The following is a 17,605-nucleotide window of genomic DNA, read 5'->3' on the forward strand; positions in this document are numbered from 1 at the left end:
AACTGAGGGTGGCCTCCAGCTGATAGCAAGCAGGGAACTGAGGCTCTCTGTTTGACAGCCTTCCAAGAACTGGGTTCTGCCATCAGCCATGTGAGTTTGAAAGTGGATCTTTTCCCAGTTGAGCATTCAGCTGAGACCCTTGTTGTGGCCAAAACCTTGATTGCAATCTTACAGAGAACCCCACTAAGCCATTTCCAGACTCCTTACCCACAGAAACTGTCAGTTGACAGTTGTGTGCTATTTTAAGTGGCAAAGTTGTGATAATTTGTTACACAGCTGCAGATAACTAATACAGGTTGAAAGCATGGATTTATCATGGGTTCAAATCTTGCCTCTACTCTACACTCCTATAATCTTGGACATGCCATGTATGTACTCAGAGCTTTAATTTTCTCATGTTCAGAGTGAGACAATAGCAGATCCCACAGCATAACAAGTATTCAGTTATTCTTAGCTGTTATTATTTTTTAAGTGCTAATGAATCAAAAAAGAGGGTAATTTCATTTTCCCTGGAATCAGGGAAAAATAATTATAACTAACACTTATACTGAGCTCTCGAATTTATGGGCTCACATAGAAATTATTGAATTTGATCCTTACTGCAGTGATTCTCAGCTATAAATGATTTTCTCCCCCAGGGAATATCTAGATATATTTTTGGTTGTCACAGCTGGTAGAGGGAGCTCCTGGCATCTAGTAGGCGGAGGCCAGGGATGCTGCTAAACATTCTGCAGTGCCCAGGACAGCCCCTCACAATAAAGAATTACAGAACCGGAAGATCAGTAGTGCTGAGGTTGAGAAGCCATGCCCTAGCAATCCTGTGAAGGGGCGTGTGGTTATCATGCATGGTTCATGAATGAGAAAACAAGCCAAGAGAGGCCGAATTACAGAAGCGGTAGGAGACCACATAGGTGGTATCTACCAGAGCTGGGACAGAAGTCTTTATCTCCAGTTCCCAAATTCATTCCTTTTTCTTCTCCCCCACTTTACCTACCTATCCTGTCTGGAGGCCCATCGATTTCAGCCTGGAGTCAAGAGTCAGGGTGCTTTGGCCCAAAGAAGGGACTGTAATGGTGGAGATTTCAGGCACTGTAGCTGGGGAAGGGGAACCAGAATTCTTTCCAGAACAGATCATTTCAATCCCACTTGGCAGGGGATGGGAGCAGCGCTGATTGATAGGCCCGTCCCACCAGAATCCAGAGATATTCTTGCCTAAGTATAAACTTGAGCTTTGTATTCTCTTCCAACTCTTGAGAACATTTCAGGCTAACACGGACACTCACTTAAGCAACATTTCTGGTCACTGTTTGTGCTGAGACCTATATCATGAAGACCCCTCAGTGTGTATCCGTGTCCCCATTTGACAGATGAGGAAACTGTGCCTCAGAAAGGAATACAGTGGCTTGTCAAAGGGCACATGGGTTGCAAAGGGCAGAGCTGGGATTCGAACCCAGGCCCTTCAACTTCAAGTCCAGATTAATTTCCACAATACAACGGAGCCCCCTATACACACGGCTCTGTTTGGAGTATTTGTGTGTGTGTGGTAGAAGGTGTAAAATGTTTCCTGCTTCCAAGCAATTTGCTGCCTAGAGGAGGAGACGGAATTATAAGCAGATGACTAAACTCGGAGTGGAAATAAGAACGTGTGCTTCAAATGGGTGCAAACCCCACACTCCTGGGAACGCAGGGAAGAGACAGAGAGAATGCTTCTTGGGGGTGGGGCTGAGAGACCTGTGGAAAGTCTACAGAGAAGAGGTGGCACTTGAGCTGAGGCTTAAATTTCGGGCAGAACAAAAGGCCAGTGCCCCAAACCAAACAGCAGATTCACATGCTAAAAGCGGTTTCTGCCTCGAGATGCTTTAAAAAATAGTTCCTCGTTCAACTTTCAGCCAGTCCTCCGTGACGGAGCTCTGGGATTCCACACATGTTCTGATGATTGCTCTTTTTTTTTCCCTTTCATAATTGCACAGCCAAGCAGCCCGAGTTCTCTAGGCTTCTGTTCAGGCCTGAAGATTTGCCGTATTTGGCATTCCTTGTGGTTTCCGTCATCCTTGTGATTATACTAAGTTTATGAGAGAAGCCTCTTATCACTGCTATCAGCACTTTTGTTTTCCCATTTTCTGCTCATTTTCCCTAAATAATCAGAGCTAAGAACTCTTAAAATAGTCAACTAATCACACTAACAGTCACTCACTAACACACTAAGTGATGTGGAAAATGGAACCACGGACGGACGAGAAGACCCCATGCTCTCATCACTTGGACCATCCGTTCAACTGCTCGTGAACAGAAATCTGATTTGTGTGTGTGAAGGATGATTTGAGGGCTCTCAAAGCAGAAAGCATGAATATGCAGATGATATATAAGTTCATTTGTTTCTTCATTCGCTCTATAAATATTTATTAGATACCCACTCTATGCCAGGCTCTGTTTCAGGGACTGGAGATGCAGCCACAAACTACCTACCAGGTCGCTGCCTTCATGGAGCTTCCAGACTAGATGAGGGAGACAGACCATAAGTAAGTGAGCAAATCCATGAACAAGCTAAATTCAAATTGTGACAAGTAGGATTGCCAGGTCAAATATAGGCGGTCCAGTGAAATTTAAATTTTGGATAAAAAACCACTTTTTTTTAGTGGATGTATTTCCCAAAATTGCATTCTCTACTTCTGTTTCTTAAGTCAGGCACCACTAGTGCTAGGGAAATAAATAGAGTGACTGGGATGGTGTATCATTCAGGGTTCCGTCAGAGGAAGAGAACCAGTAGTTTACCTATATTTAGAGATTTATTGCAAGGAATTGGCTTAAACAATCATAGGGGCTGGATAGGCAAGTTCAAAATCCATAGGGCAGGCCATCAGGAAGGGCGGACTGGACCTCTTGGGCACAAGCTGAAGCTGCTGTCCACAGGCAGAATTTCTTCTTCTTCAGGGAAACCTCGCCTCTCCTTTGTAGGCCTTCAACTGATTGGATCAGGCCCACCCAGATTATGGAAGATAACCTTTCTTATTTAAAGTAAACTGATCATAGACTCTAATCACATCTACCAAATATCTTCCCATCAACACCTAGATTAGTGTTTTATTGAATAACTGGGGAATACAGCCTACCCAAGTTGACACACAAAACTGACCATTACAGATAGCAAGGGGAGGGGGGTGTCCACAGCCAGCAGGGAAGTCTTCTGTGAGGTGGGGACACTTGACTTGAGACGTGAACTTTGAGACACTGAACACTGAACTGCATGATAAGAACTGGGAGATCAAAACATTCCAGATGAAAAAAACAGCAGGTGCAAAGGCCCTGGGGTAGGGAAGAACCTCTCTCGTTTTTGGAACCCAAAAAAAGTCAGTGCAGCTGTGGGTGGAGTGATCATCAAGGGGAGAGCAGTATCTGGTTGGGTGGAAGAAGAAGACTATAAAGTTTATAAAACTCTAGGACTATTTGTAAAAAGATGTTGATAGGTAGAGAAAAGAGTAGGCTCTTAAAAAAGGCTTTTTCCTGAAGAATTTCTGGGTATCTGGTTGGTTCTAAACCTGTTCGCTTACTCAGAAAAATTGCTGGGGGTCATTTAAGGCATGGGACTCTACCAAACTGAAATCATTAGGACTCCATGAAGTAAAATTCTTGCTGTTTCCGAAAAGGAATCTTTTTAAGAGCTAAAGAAAATGCTCAATAGATGGGCAGCCACTGTGGGGCATCTCCAGTTTAGAGCTTTTTCTTCAACCAGTCTTTGCGTTCAGTAACCTTCCTCTGAAGACTAGAATTGTCAGATGGCAAGCCAATTGTTCGCAAGAAATAGCTGAATATCAGTCAACATCTACTCTCTATCTGTGTTTGGGGATTCACGGTTTAAGGAAAGATTCCAACAAATTTCAGTAAACAAAAAAACAAATCAGTTTTACATGTTGATCCTGTGTTAGAATTCCACAGGCAGCTTTGTCTCCTAGAAGTCGTAAATAGATTTGTGAATCCTCAGTGCTGTTGCAGGAAAAACTACTACCTGAACCCGGTAGAGATTCCTGGTATCTGTAGCTTCTCACAACTTGCCTGTTGCCTCCAAGTCAGACCAGGATTCCTCCAAAATTGATATAATAACTTCACGAAAATCACCTAATCTCTCTAGACCTGGATTTCGTTATCTATTTTTTTTTTTAATGAGGATTTCAACTCTGAAGTGTCGTTCAGCCCAAACATTCAGGTTCCATGAGAATTCTCTTAATTGTCAACTGTCCCAATGTGGTACCTTGATTTGGGAGACAGTATAGGTAGGAGATGTTGATCTCTGTTGTGTATCGTGTACTAGAGCCGTTTCACTCTCTCAAGATCCTGATGATGAATCTTTCCTGTTCTATCTCCCCACCCCCACTAACCATCAAATGGTATGTAGTTGTATTTGTTATCTGTTGCCATGTGACACATTACCCCTGAAATTCAGTGGCTTAAAACAACAGACATTTACTATCTCACGATTTCTGTGGGTCAGGAATTGGGAGTGACTTAGCTGGGTTTTGGCTCAGGGTTTCATAGCTATGGTCAAGATGTCCACTGGGGCTGTCTTCATCTGAAGGTTTGGCTGGGGCTGGGAGAGAACATGGCTGTTGGTTGGAGGCCTCAGTCCCTCACCCTGTGGGCCTCTCCATTGACTGTTTGATGTGTCCTCACAACAGGGCAGCTGGCTCCCGAGAGAATGAGTGACCCTAGAGAGAAACGAGGAAGCCATAATGCCTTTCACGACCTAGTCTTGGAAGTCATACATCATCAATCCCACCATATCTATTTGTTAAAACTAGGTCACTAAGTGCAGCCCCACAATCAGGGGGAGGGGAATTAGGTTCTAGCTTTCAAGGGAAGAGTGTCAAAATTTGTAGACATGTTTTAACTAACACAGTTGTGTCGTGTGTGTCTGTGCATGTGTGCTAGAGAAATTTTACTCCCTAGATCTTGATGATGTTATTCTTCCAGCTCTATCCCTCCAATCTTACCCCACTGGTAATTAAATAGTATATAGCCTATAACTTATCTATCCTTCTGTCTTCTGTAACTTATTACAAGCACAGTGTGACCTGGCTTCAGAAAGCCTGAACATCACAAAGATTGTTGCTTTGCTGCTTTCCTGTTTTCAAGTATTCCTTAACTATTAAGGCAGTAATTGGCAAATTTTCCCTCCTGCATCTCTTGTGTAGTCCACTGCTTGGGAACAGAGAGAAGGGAACATGAAGGGTAAAGCAAGAGGGTGTTTTGTTTTCTTTAACTTCCTTAGATGGATGAGCCATTTATGCACCATTGCATCCCATGAAAAGTTTTGCAGAAACATTCTAGAGCCAAGCTTGGTGGAGGATGGTCTTCTCAAGTGGCTGCCAGCTTACCTGATCAGAGGGTGTACAGCTGGAACACCAGACATTCACTGCCCATGGGCGACTTTTCCCAAAGGCTGGGTCCTCCTAGAAGTAGAGCTAGGATGAAGATCTGTGTGCAAGTTGTTCATTTGGAAGATCCCGGAAACACTGGTAGGCAGTGGAGAAGTGATGAGAAGGGGAGGCAGGCGAAAGGAGTGAGTTATCAAGCCACTTACTCTCTGGAGGACTGGAGCTTAATGCCACTGGGGAAACTCTGGGAAAATGTATAGAACCCACACCTCTGAGTTTCCCGAACTAAGGGAAGCAAGAGACGTGGGTTATTGATCTACCACCTCTCATCAGACTTTGACTGAGAGCTGCTCCTGGTTATTTCTATAGGAGGTTGCTAGATCTGTGGAACAAATTGCGTGGCTGAAAACAACAGAAATGTGTTTCCTCACAGCTCTGGAGGCTGAAAGTTTGAAATCGAGGTGTTAGCAGGGCCTCCCTCTGAAGTTGCTAGGGAAGGGACTGTTGCGTGCATGTCTTAACCCTTGGTAGCCTCAGGCGTTCCTTGGCTTGTAGATGCATGCCTGCAGTCCTGTCCTCACGTGGCATTCTCCCCGTGCGTCATCACGTCGTCTTCTCTCTGTGTATGTCTGTCTCTGTGTCCAAATGTCCCCTTTTTACAAGGATATCTGCCATACTGGATTAGGGTCCACCCTAATAATCCATTTGGTTACTTCTGCAAAGAACCTGTTTCTAAATAAGGTCACATTCTGAGGTTCTGGGAGTTAGGACTTAAGTATAACTTTTTGGGGGGGACACAAACCCGTAAGACTCTGTCTATTCGGCGCTAGTGTCTGTTGTTGGGAGCAAGAAGGTATATCCAGTAGGGATCCTGGCTCTGGATCTTTGGGGTTGGCTTCTAGATTTGGGGCTCTCTTGGGTTCCTGCTGCAAGAGCCAAGGCTCCAAGTGTAGCCATACACAACGTAGAAGGAGAGCCCAGGTGGGTGAATCCTCACCATCCAGATGCTCAGGCTGCAAATCTCGGAGTCATCCCTGGTTCCTCTTTTCCTTTGTTGACTACTTGCAATCCACTGCAGATATATCAGTTCTAGCAAAAATTTTCTTATCTGGAATCCATCCATTGCTCCCCATCAGGACCAACATCATCCAAACTCTAGGCCATCTTCATCTCTCTCCTGATTTACTGCTGCAGCCTCCGACCTGGTCTCATCACATCTGATTAGGCCTGCCCAGGAATAATCCAGTATCCTCTTAATAGGTGTTATGGGTTGAATTATCGCCCCCCCGCCGCCAACAAAGTCATATGTTGAAACCCTGCCTCATCCCCTTTTAAAGGAGTGCACCAAATTTGCTGTTCAGTCTTCAGTTCAATTTTACCTTTTCTTTCTCTTGTCTTTCCCTCCCACTCCTTTTCCCTCTTTCTCTCTCCCTCTTCTCTCCCCCCACTCCTCCCCCTTCCCACTTCCTCTGAATGCATAGCACTCTGAAAAAGTTGAAATGTCATAGGCATGGAGTATTTTCACAGGGTAATATTAATAGAAATATTCTCGAAAAAAAGCTGACCCAAACACAGACCCATCTAGGTTGATTTTGGCAAAATGAGGTCTAAACTTTCTAAACTTTCATACCCTCTCCTCCTGCTGGGCTTCTCTCTCACTGCCAAGGCACATGTTTCTCCTGTCTGTGACCTTGCCCCCATTATGTCCCTTCCAAAACCATATATAAAATATATAATACATATATGTGTGTATATCTATAGATACGGGTGTGTGTGTATATATATATGGTGGGTATGTGTAAATAGATAGGTGGATAGATACATAGATAAATGATAGAAACTTTTTCCACCCTACTTCTCCCTGGGGTAGATTATTTTCCCCTAAAGTTGTGTCTGCCGCAAAACAGAGATACAAAGAAACTGATTGAAGTTGGGGTGTTTGAGCTGGAGCGTGTGTCTGCCCAGCCGGGCTTGACCTGTCAAGCCGGAAAATACAGGATAGGAGAGGGACAGGATCCCAACATTCTCACAGAGCCTGACTTCACCGCTGTGCCTCCCAACCAGCCAGTAGCCACCAACAGAGAGGGATTAGGAGCCATGGATTTCCAGGGATCTATCTGAAGGCGCCAGTGTGTCAGGGTCTGGACCAAGTTACCGAATGGGATAAACTGCCTGTGACTCAGTCCATTCCAGCTTTTTAATACGAGTGCTACCTGGTTTACAATGAGCACCAGAAATGACTTTTGAAAGAATTTAAAAGCTAGGTATCGAAGGTAAGAGGTAGTTCATTCCCACTTGACTTGGTAATGCTGAGGAGTCCATGGGTCTAGTCTACCGTGGCAGACACTGCCAAGCCTCACCTAGACACCCCCTTCCCTTACCTGACTTGACTTCTGACTGTCAGCACCTCTATTTCTTTGCCTGGGAGCTTTCTCTTGCTGTTGGAACCCTCTGTGAGCAGCCCTCAACTAATTCCTGATAGGATTTGCTGTATAAAAATCCCAGCTCCGCTACCCCTGGGCCAGGGTAGCTCAGAGGCACGTGCTCTACCCTAGCTCCTCGAGTTTCTTCAATGGGACTCAGCTCTAGGTGCCCACAGGGGTAGCTGGCTTGAAAATCTACCCTTTACTGGCGGCTATCCCTTCCCTCTCTTGATCCCCACTTGCCTGTGGTGTTTCCATCCTTCTCAAATAAACTGCCTGCACTCTAATCCTGTCTGTGGGAGGAAGTAAGTGCTCTCTACCACCACACACACACATACGCTAAAACAATTTGACTTAGAACATGGCGATAGAGTATGGGCTTTCCAATCAGGTAGACCCAGGGTTTAATTCTCATTCCACCAGAAACGGGCTGTGTGTGGACAGTCATCTCTAATCTTATCTGTAAGATGGGTGTAGTAATACATCAGGCTCCTAAAGTGGATGAGGATTCAGTGAGTTTATGCATGAGAAGTGCTGAACGTGGAGGCTGGCTCATAGTAAGTGCTCAATAAATGGTAGCCAAGTTTTGTTTCATTTGTTGCTGTTGTTAAATTTCCACTCTCTTGGCTTTCTGCAGCCTGGGACAGTAGCAGAGAATGCAGGTGGCATTTACACTGAGCAGCGGCACAAGGTTCAGTAGTTGGACAAGGGAATCCAGGCAACAAGGGAGCCCAAGATTAAAGTGAAAGTCAAATGCCATCAGGAGGGGCAGGGAAAGAGAGGGGGGCCTAGGGCAGTACCTCTTAAACTTCACTCTGCGTACAAATTATTTGGGAAACTTGTTGAAATGCAGATTCTGATCCAGTGGGTCAGGGCTTCAGCCTGAGATTCTGCATTTCTAACAGGCTTCCGGGTGATGTCATGCTGCTGACATCATGTAGCCCATGTGTGGAGTAACAAGGAGCTAAGGCTTGGAGAGCAAATGTCAAGCCCAGGAGAAAAGAAGGACTGGAAGTGAGAGCGCAAAACCCAAGTGTGGTCAAGGACGGCCAATCGTCTGCTTTGAGTTACATTTTCTATCACGCATCTGGAGCTGTGCTCTCCAGTATGGTGCAACCAGCCCCATGTGGCTATTGGCACTTCATCCTGATTGGGATGTGCTGTGCATGTAACAATCACACTGGATTTTAGGTACAAAGGAAAGAATGTAAAATAGTTCAATACTTTAAATAATAGTAGTTACGTGTTTAAATGATAATGTTTGGGATCTATTATGTTAAATACAGTGTATCATTAAATTTAATTCCACCTGTTTCTTTTTACTTTTTTTTTTAAATGTGGCTGCTAGCAAATTTTGAGTTACATTTGTGGCTTACATTAAATTTCTCCTGGCCGTCACTGGTCTAGAAAGGGCCTCTTTCTTCCCCTCTCTCTGCGCTGCTGCCTAAGAATCCATCGTCAGCAATTCCTGAGGTGCCCTGGGGAAAATTCGCAACTAGAGAGGCTCACTGCTCTGAAGGGGAAACAGGCAGGCCCGCAAAAGGGAGCTGTTTGGGAAGGAACCAGGCAGAAACATGCCAAGTCATTCTCCACAACAGCAGAGCTATTGCCATGGGGCCGACTGGGCGGCCTGGATCCCGGAGAGGCCAGCCTGCCACGCTCCAGTGCCTTCAGTCTGGGCCTCTTCAGTCCTTTCGCAAGTTTTCCTCCTCATCCTGGGCGACAGGTAATTAGCAGGGCCAGCTGGCAGCCTCCACCGGGTACTGTCGCCAGAGAGCCGGCCGCCGGCCTGCAATTACTGTAATCCTGGCTTGGCCTTCCAAAGAGAGCTCTATTCAGCTCTCCCTCTGCAAGTTGGCTCTGGGTGAGGGGGCTCGTAACCTCTACATTCTCAGGGTGTCTCTTGGCAATGAAAGACCCACAGAAGAAAGTCCCCAGTGTGCAGACCTGCCACAGACTTCCCATGGTAAATAACCGGGCAGTTGGGCATAAGTCACTGCTTGTCAGAGGCCGGGGGTATTGGAAATGTCTCGCCCGAGTCATCTATTCCTCAGACAGTTGCTTTTACGTGTTCCCAGTAACTCCTCTTTCGGAAGCTTGTCCAGGGCAGATCCCAGGCGCCTCAGAAAGACATTAAGAAGGATGCTTGAAAATCCATGAATCTTAGCTTCCGCGAAGCTAGAAGGATATGAGAAGAAAGGCTGTTTTATCAAGTGGGGACTGTAGGCAAATCCGGGTCTGCAAAGAGGCAGCAGAAAGATCTTCATAGTCATTGGGCTAATTTTTTAAGTTCTCAAGCCTCAGTCTCCTCATACGAAAAATGGGCATAGTAACAGCATGGACCTACTAGGGCCGTCATGGGGATGAATGAGACATTCTGTGTGACGGGTTCAGCATGGCAAGCACGTGAACGTGAACATTAAAAACTAAGTACAATAATAGGGAATGAACTGTAAGAAGCAAGACAGATGGAATGCGTGTAGGTTGAACCCATCAGAATGTTCCAAACTGGAGCACTGAGGTTTAAATGGCAGGGGCTCCTTTTAATGCCCAGTCACCAGGAAAGTCTGCCCTATGTTATCTGTGAGGTCGGGTACAACATGAAAATGCAGGGCCCCTTGTTCAAAATTCAAGAAAAAGGTGCAATTGAAGGTACTAATATAGGAAACTTCTTTCATTCTTCCGTGGTCTGTCTCTGTCTTTGTATCTCTCTCTGACTCTCTTCCCCAGTGTTTCTATTTCCTATTTAATGTCCCACTTCCTTGGTCAGGGCGACACGCACCTGGTCATGCAGACCATCACAGGTACCTGGGATGTGTCACTCAGCACATGTAAGCATTTGCCCCCATTCCCCTCCCCTCCATCCCAGGATCCCCCTCCCAGCAGCCACGAGACCTGCCATCTGTGCCCCAGCCAGGGTCAAAGAAGTCAGTCCCCAACCTACAGGGGACAGGCACCCGCATGCTGGGACGCATCCATTGTGCACTGGGGTGGGTAAGAGACTGGGCCCTGCCAAGCTGCCTATCAGACATGCCCTGGACTGCCGCGTCTTGCCCTGCCCCTAGATGCCACCCAATCTTGACTCTTCCTGTTACCCAGAAACTGAGTTCATCTCTTGGTGGATGTCGAGCCAAAAGACACAGCCAAGCCAAAGAGCGGGAGAAGGAAGAATTTATTACTTGCAGCAAGTAAGGAGACTCCCAGGGATCTCTCCCAAAGCAGTGCCTCCCCAAATAGCAAAATTGGGGAAGTTTTAACCTAAGGGTACATGCATATTCATGCAGGGGCTTGGGCGGTAGACAGAGTCAAAGCTTTAGTTGATTGAAGTCATGAGGGTCAGAAAAGGACAACATCATCTCCCCTTGGGTTCCAGTTGATCTGGTGGTTGAGCGCTTTGGGCTCATCTTTACCGTTGAAACAGAACAGGCAGCCTTTGCAACTGATGTGTTACCTTAGCTATTGTTATTTCTCTCACAGGCAATGTTTCTACGTTCTTTTGTTCCCTTAAAATCATTAATTACTGACACCTGCTCAAGGACGAGCACTGTGGCCAGGTTTAGGTCACAGAATGGCTTAGGCCAGAATGGCTTCTCTTCTGTCAAGAAAGCCATGCCTGCTTCTCTTTCTCCGGGGACCCCCCTCCATCTGCTTACATTCTCCTGCCGACCCCTTAGCCTCTGTCCGGGGCGAGAGCAGTGTGGATTGCTGGATGGGGCCCGGGGGCCAGGTGCTGGGGTGGCTGCAGCCGCTGGGCAGTGGTGGGGAGGTGAAGGGCGAGCAGGGTCTGGGGTATCACAGGGTGCAGGAGCAGGCAACAGAGGACCCATCCTGGGGAGACAGAGAGGTGGAGAGGTAGCAGCAGGCAGGACTGCACACGCCCCACGGTCCCATCAGAACTGACGCACTAAACCCTGTATCACACGTACAGTTATCAGCACTTTCAAGATGGTGACTGGAGAGCATTAGCCCACCAAGAGCAGTGCCCCTCTGAGTGTGGGACCTGTGTGACTGCCCTTGAAGTGACTGCACTTGAATGCCCTCGAAGCCAGCCCTGGATGAGATGGCTGTCACGGAGTAATTAGACATCATGTTTCCTGTCCCAGGCAGAGCCTGGGAGTCAGATCCCACCTCTACCTCTCACTAGTTCTGTGACCTTGGGCAAGTCCTTTAACCTGTCTAAGCCTCAGTGTCTGCATCTGTAAAATGGGAAAAATGATAAAGTTTTGCAAAGATTAAAGGAGATGATGCAAGTTGGGTTTAGCTTGGTGCTGGATGTAAAGCAAAACCTTAAAAACCGTTAGCTATCGCTCAAAAAGTGACTTTGAAAGAGAAGCATCCTTTTCCCCATTTATCTCTTGGAGAAGCAATCCTTCACACTTTTCCAAAGCTCAGGGATCCTCTGTTTTTTCTCACAGCACCTGGTGAGTGGCTGAAGGAAACAAACCAATGGGCAGGGTTCTCCTGACATAAATAAGAAAGTGGACGAGCTTAGCGTCACCCAGGCTTATGTGCTGGCAAGCATTGCTCCTATCACGGATTCAACCTGGGCCCAGTCTGCCAAGAGAAGCTGGAAGGCAGCAACGTGGCTTCTGTCTAGCCTTATCTATCCCTTCTCAAAAGCTGATTTCACTCCCTGTTTTCGTAAGAAGCTCTACTCTAAACTCCCTGAGAGGACTCACACTCTGTCACCATCTGCATGACCTTGAATGAACCACATCCAGTGGATTCTCTTCTGTGTTTAGTGACATTCTCTTTACTAGAAGGTCAGCTCCCCGAGGACAAAGTCTGGGTCTGGTTTTGCCTAGTGTTGGATCCCTAGTGCCTAGCATGATCCCTGACTTGTGGGAGACACTCAACAAATGTTTGTCAAATTAATGCAAGGATGGATGGATGGATGGATGGTTGGGTGGATGGATGGATGGTTGGGTGGGTGGTTGGATAGATGAATAGATGGAAGGAAGAGATGGCTGTATTTTGTGAATGCTGAGGTCATTCCCAGCTCTGACAATCTATTATGCTATAAGTCCACTTCATTGTTTCTACTTCTTCCCTTGAAGGATGAAGTTGGAAACTTCAGGGCCTCCTCTTCCATGATGGGCCCTGCAGGAGGAAACCAAATCAAAAGTGTCGGGTGGGTTGGTTGGATGTCCCTGACTTGGTGAGGGATTGAGAACTGGATCTGCTAGTGCCATCTTGGTCCTAGTGGAGCTTTTCTTCCAGGTCACATTACCTCTTATGTATCTAGGGCCCCTACTCCATTTTCAGGGGACTGGGGCTCCCCAAGGGTCATAGGTAATCAGATGGAGACTGAGGCAAATTCTCTGGTCAAAGAAGAGCTATCTTCCTCCTGTACGCTTGGCTGGCAAAACGTCCATGAGTGTTCCCCAGCAGAAGGGCAGGAGAAGGGCAACTGACCGGGCTATCATGTGACTCCCTGGCACTGGAATGGACGGCATTGCTCCCAGAGACCCAGAGTTTCCTGATCTCACTTAGCTGCTGTCTCCATGGTCCCTCTTCTCCTTCTTTCCTCCAGGGGTGGAATCTTTTAATTTATCTGGCACTGGGGGAAAAAATGTGTTCTGTAAGTATGCATGCAAATATTTCTGCCTTGCATTTAAACTAGTGGTTGTTTTTAACTCAGTAGTCAGGAATTTGCAATCCCACTTCTTGCTTTATTTTCTGATTCCATAGTGATTGCTTCTTCCCAAAGCAGTGGGTGTCTCAGTCCAGCTGTCTGGGCTAGGGAGAAAGATCCCTAGGCTAGGGATCGCTTCTCAGACTTGAATGTGCCATATCAATCGCCTGGGGATCTTGTTCACCTGCAGTTTCTGATTCAGTAGGTCTGTGGCACGTCTGAGATGACCTTTCTAACAAACATCGAAGGTAATGCCAATAGTTAAGGCACAAGAAGGTCACTTCGAGTAGCAAGGCTCTATGGGAAAAAAAGCAAAGAAAAGTCCTAAGAGGGATGAGCAGGGAAGAATAGGCACATCCATCTAATAGGATATTAGACGATTCTAATATTTCAAAACATTCTTGTATCTCACACAGAGTTGAGTTCTAGGAACAAGTGTGAGAAAGAGGGAGAGATGTGTGTAGCCAACTGGTCTACTCCTCTGCTTTTGCTCCAAATGGGGCTGAAAATCAGACGGTGAAGAATTGTTGTCAACTGTCTGTTTGCCCAGCCTGGGGAGGTCATAGGGTCTAAGGAGGGAAACTGAGGTACTGTGGCAGTGAAGCATTTTCTCACGGCCCCCAGAGATTACCCTTCAGAGGCAGGATGGGAGCTGCCCGAGTTCCCTACCCTAGGCTCTTCTTTAGATTAAAAACAAAGGCTGGCCCTCTTCCTGTCCATCTGCCCGCCAGCTGGACAGCACTTTTCTTGCCCTGCTGCTCTCACACACAGCTTCCCAAACACTCTGGGCTAATTGGAGCTGAGACAGGGAGATGGCTTCGGGCTTGAAGTGGCATTGTCCTCCCGCTTCTTGGCAAAGATCCAGGGCGAAGGACAACAGAAGAGAGAGGCGTGAGGGCCCTTGAGCAGCCAGCACTCACAATTCAGTGTCTAGTGGGCTTGGACTTTGGGGCCACCAGAGGGACGGATGGCATCTTTCTCAGGCTTCGTGTTGTCCTTTATTTTATAAATCGGGGAGGCAGTGACAGCCACAAATGGATTAGATGCTCAAGAGCACTTCTGAGCCACTTCTCCTGCATCCGTTGGGATCTTCAGTTCAAAGGCCCACAAGAGTCCTTGCACGTTTCCTTTCAAGCCAAACTCTAGCCAGCCCTCTAAATCCTTCCAAAGAAAAATTAAGTAGGGCTTAGGAGAAGACTGTATCCGCTCAGCTAATGAATGAGGATCTTGGCTTGCTTTCGTAAGTGAAGGTCAGAATTGAGGTTTTGCACTACTCTCCAGCTAATCAATCTCAGGTCAGAGATTGCAAATCCAAATGCCTACAGGGGCTGGGCAGGAAGTGTAAAGGAGCCAAGAGGACTGCATCCGAGAAGACCAGGAGTCGTAGAGTAAAGGGGGCAGTTTCGGCTGGTGGTTGCCATGTGGGTCTGTGGCCCAGCTTTCCCAGGTCCTGGGCTTTTGGGGGAGATTCTAGAAATCTTTATTTTTTTAAGATAGTAGTAACAACAGGATTGATAAAATATGTACAATGTGCCAGGCACTGCTCTTAGCACTTTAGATATTTTACGTTATTTGGTTCTCACTATGGAGTTATGAGGAAGATACTATTATTACCCCCATTCCACAGATGAAGAAACCGAGGCCCAGGGAGATTGAATAACTTGCTCAAGTTCTTTCTGCTGGGGAAGTGGCAGAGCTGGGATTTTAACCTAGGCAGTGTGGCTCCAAGTTGAAATTCATGTCCCTAACCACCATGCTGTATGGCTGGCCAGAAAAGAAATTGCTGGATTCTTTATGTTCATACTTGTATTAGTTTTCTGTTGCTGTGTAGCAAATTACTGCAAACTTAGGGGCTTAAAACAGCACCCATTTATTAGTTCACAGTTGTATAGGTCACAAGTTGGTGTGGACTTAATCGGGCTCTTTGCTTAGGGTCTTGCAAAACCAAAATTAAGGTGTCATACAGGCTGGGCTCTTATCTCGAGGCTCCAGGGAAGAATCAGCTTCCAAGCTCATTCACATTGTTGGCAGAATTTGGTTCCTTGTGGGTGTACGGCTGGGTGCCCCTTTCCCTGCTGGCTATAGGCTCAGGGTTTTCTCAGCCTCTGGAGGCTGTTCTTGGTCCTTGAACATGACCCAGTCCATCTTCAAAGCGAACAACAGCCTGTCGACTCCTTCTTGTGCTTTGAATCTCTCCTGCTTCCCTTCTGCTACTGCCAGGGAAAACTCTCGGCTTTTAAAGGACTCACTTGATTGGGGTTGGGCCCACCAAGGTAAGCTCCTTAATTAGGCCCACTGACTTAGGACTTTAATTCCATCTGCAAAGTCCCTTCAGGGCAGTGCCCAGATTCCTGTTTGATTGAATAACAGGGAATGGGAGTTTTGGGGGTAGCGCCATGTTTAGATCTCTGCTTACCATAGCACTTAACTTTAAAAAGTATTAAAATCTTGTTTATGACAAACAAAACATCTACGGGAAAGGGGTTGGGGGCTTCTCACCTTTGGTCCTTTCTTTTGTTTATTCAACAAATCTCTGTTGACTGCTCACTAGGTGCCAGCCCTACACTGTGCACTGGGACTACCGCAGCAAACAAGATAGACAACCCTGCCCTTGATCCCCCAGATACCATGTCACGAGGGCATCCATGGCAGTCCGCTTGGTCAAGTGGCAGTCACCATCTCTGGGCTGCATTCCTGTTACTCTGCTGAAGTATTTATTTGTCTTCAGTTACATGCCCCACAAACCCTGTTTGTTTTTTCTCTCTGCCCTGAATATTCATGAGCACGAACCGCTCAGATTCCCTAATCAGTCTCCCATGTGAGCCACATTCAAACAGGGACCACATCTAACACCTCTGTTCTGATGTCTTGGCCAAAGCAAATAGAATTACGAATGAACGGGAGCCTGCTAAATTCCCGGTCCCGTGAGACAGCTGCTCTAGACAGGACAACTGAAGTCCTAGGAGCAGGACACCAGATGCTGGCTGGCACTGGGAGGGCTGGAAAAGATGGGGTAATTTCCCAACTGCCAATTTTTGTGAGCCCTGTGGTTTGAGATATCAGTAGCTCCTAAAGGGAGGGAATTTCTCCCTCCATTTTGGGCTTAATGTTCCAAAGATCTTGAGCTGTTACCTGCTGCTAAAATATGATTATGCACAGCCAAATGGTCTGATCCAGTATGCATAGCCTTGTGGTTTAATATTCTCATTAGTTTGATTTCATCCGTATTTACCGAGCCGTTTGCATTAGACGCCTTAGGAATTTAAGTTGTTTCCTCACCTGACATCCCCCTGCCTTTCTCTGCACACATTCTGCCTTCACGTCACTTCCTGTACAGCCCAGGAACGCATCTATACATTTTAAACATATATCCATGTGCCAGCGTCCCTCCGAGTGTGACATCCAGGAAGAAAGAGAACAATGTAGATGTGGTCTAAGCAGTGACCTTCTCTGTTGGACTTAATCTGTCTTTCCTTCCTACACACTCCTCTTAACACTGACTCCCCAGTGTTGGGATCATCGGGATCATTGTGGGGATAAAGCCAGACCTCAAAGGGCAGTTGCACTTGACTGAGAATTATCTCCCCTCTCTTGATTCCTGGAAAAATGTGGCCAGGCTTCCTGTAGGGTCCCCCCTTTTGACTCCAGGGTGCCAGGGGAATCACAGACAGGCCACCAGGGTTTTATTTGCACAAAGATTTAACAGACCTATTAGGAGAATCGATTACCAGCACTGAGTGAGACTCATAGGACTAAAATTGGAAGAAAGAAAAGAGTAGGGGGTTGCAGCCCACCCCTTAACCCCCGAAGACAGAGCTCTGCATGCACTGTGCAGCAGGTGGGCCTATATTTTCTCACTGAATCCTCACAATCACCCCAAGAGGTGGGTCCTTTGAATACCAGCACTTTAAAGATGAAGATCCAAGGCTCAAAGGAATTAGGCATCTGCCCGAGGAAATACAGGGAGCAATCCGCAGTGTCCGGGTGGGAGAGAATCAAGACCCTCCCAAGACGGTCTGGGGGCATCGCTTTCTATCAGCAGGGAGAGATCATCCACGGAGAACACAGAGCAGGAGTGTTCATCTCCTTCCCCAACCCATCCTGCCAGTCTCAGGAGAGCAGGAGGGGACTCTCCAATACTGAAACAAACAAACAAACCAACAAGTAAATAAATAAGG

The 17,605-nt window shown here is 46.7% G+C and overlaps 1 protein-coding gene across 1 annotated transcript in view; it reads left to right on the forward strand.

The window, feature by feature from the left end:
- PROK2 (prokineticin 2) overlaps positions 1–17,605 on the forward strand; it is a 411,259-nt gene that overhangs the window by 149,307 nt on the left and 244,347 nt on the right. The gene's annotated exons all lie outside the window — the stretch shown is intronic.

This window comes from Balaenoptera borealis, assembly GCF_965194805.1.
Source record: "Balaenoptera borealis genome assembly, chromosome: 12".
In the NCBI taxonomy this organism is placed as follows: Eukaryota; Metazoa; Chordata; class Mammalia; order Artiodactyla; family Balaenopteridae; genus Balaenoptera; species Balaenoptera borealis.